A 2,356-nucleotide genomic window follows, 5' to 3' on the forward strand; every position below is an offset into this window, starting at 1 on the left:
TTCAATATTTCGTCTAAATTTCGTGCCCACTTAAAAAACGACGTTATTGTGCTTCACGCTGTCACAAGAGCAAGCCCAAATACCAACTTCAAGCCTTGGAATTATCATATATTCACTTTTCAAAAACCGTCTTCTTTTTATTGATTCCCTTTCCTCATCTGTCCGCAACACTAGAAATTTGATGATGCCCTCAGCAGCATAGACTCAGCACCAGGATATGTGTTACATCGATAAATGGAACACTTCCTGAGCGTATGAAATGAAAATCGCAGTGTCTAGAGTTACGTCCGACGGAACCCAAAATTGAAAACTAGAGTTACGTCCGACGGAACTTTAAGCCAGTTTCTAGAGTTACGTCCGACGGAACCCAGAATTGAAAACTAGGGTTACGTCCGACGTAACTTTAAGCCAGTTTCTAGAGTTACGTCCGACGTAACCCAAAACTGAAAACTAAACTTACGTCTGACGTAACTTTAAGCCAGTTTCTAGAGTTACGTCCGACAGAACTTTAGGCCAATGTTTTGAGTTACGTCCGGCGAACGTAAAGCATTAAAAAAATTACAGCTAACGGCACCAAATACCATGACGAGGTGTAATCTGTCACTTGTACACTGTAATCTGTCACTTGTAGAGTATAAAGGAGGCCATGCTTGTACGATACACGACGTACAATGTACGATGCAGCGCATCGTACATCGTACGATGCGCTGCATCGTTCGAATCGCTCGCTCGCTGGACTGCATCGCATGTGACTGCATCGTTCGCTGCTGGGTTCGAATCCCAGCTGGGTTGATGGATTTTTCAATTAAATATTTTGTAGGATGGGTTTATTGCGGAAGGAATTGCGGCAAGATGCTCAGAGAAGGCAGTCCAAAGCAAGCGGGGCACACGGCTGGCTCTCACGCGCTCTTCTCGCGGTCCACGCTGAAGATGATGCCTGTCCAGTTCACCGGTGCTTCATCTTCCTTGCCGTTATTGCACGACGGCCAATCTCCTTGCAAGGGTAGGAGATAGCATAGAGCTTTTGACCACTGTCACCTCTTCACACTACAATCACCCCCCGCGGTGAAGGGAGCCACCCTGGCGACTTATGGGCACGCCACGACAACAGGGTCATAATAACGCTTGAGGCGCTGCACGTGGACTGTCTCGCGGCCTCGGCGACGGAGGTCTGAAGACGGGGTTAGCGGCTCGACAACGTAATTGACAGGCGACGTGCGTTCGACGACGCGGTAGGGGCCGTGATACTTGGATAACAGCTTGCTGGAGAGACCAGGAGTAGTTGTCGGTATCCAAAGCCATACCAGGGAGCCGGGAGAAAAAGTCGCGTCTGGGCGGTCGCCATCACGATGATGTTTTTGGTGTGACTGGTCTTCAGAAGTGAAGGCGCGGGCAATCTGGCGGCATTCTTCGGCGTGGCTGCTGAGTCGAGAAATAGTCGTGTGCTCCGAAACATCAGGACGATAGGGGAGGATGGTGTCGAGAGGGCAGGATGGTTCTCGACCGTACAGGAGGAAAAAAGGAGAGAATCCTGTGGTAGACTGTACCGCGGTGTTATACGCGTACGTCACAAAGGGAAGAATCGCGTCCCAGTTGGAGTGGTCAGAAGAAATGTACTTGGCCAGCATATCGCCAAGAGTGCGGTTGAACCTCTCCGTCAGCCCGTTCGTCTGCGGGTGGTAGGAAGTAGTGGTGCGATGAGTCACCTTGCATTTTTCCAGCAGAGCTTCTATGACTTCCGACAAAAAGACACGCCCTCGATCACTCAGAAGTTCACGTGGTGCTCCGTGACGGAGGATGAAACGATGTAGTAGGAAAGAAGCAACTTCGCTCGCCGTGGCGGCCGGTAGCGCAGCGGTCTCAGCGTAGCGCGTAAGATGGTCGATAGCAACCACGGCCCAACGGTTGCCGGCAGCAGTAACTGGCAGCGGCCCATATAAGTCAATGCCGATCCGGTCGAAAGGGCGTGCTGGGCAGGGTAAAGGCTGCATTGGGCCGGTTTGTTGTTGATGCGGGGACTTACGACGCTGGCAGTTTTCGCATGCCCGGATAAACTTCATCACGAAGGTGTACATGCCTCTCCAGAAATAGCGCTGCCGCAGTCTTTCGTACGTCTTAAGCACGCCTGCGTGGGCACAATGCACATCCGCGTGGAAGCTTTCACAAATGGCAGTCCGCAAGTGACGAGGGATCACGAGCAACCACTTGCGTCCTTCTGGACGATAATTGCGGCGATAAAGAAGTCCATCACGGATGGCGAAGTGCGCAGCCTGACGTCGCAACGCCCGGGGAGCGGTATGCAGCGTAGGATTAGAAAGGAGGTCGCAGAGTGAGGATATCCAAGGATCCTGCCGCT

This window comes from Haemaphysalis longicornis, unplaced genomic scaffold (genome assembly GCF_048455015.1).
Source record: "Haemaphysalis longicornis isolate Haplotype H1 unplaced genomic scaffold, Haemaphysalis longicornis Haplotype H1 scaffold_14, whole genome shotgun sequence".
Classification (NCBI taxonomy): Eukaryota; Metazoa; Arthropoda; class Arachnida; order Ixodida; family Ixodidae; genus Haemaphysalis; species Haemaphysalis longicornis.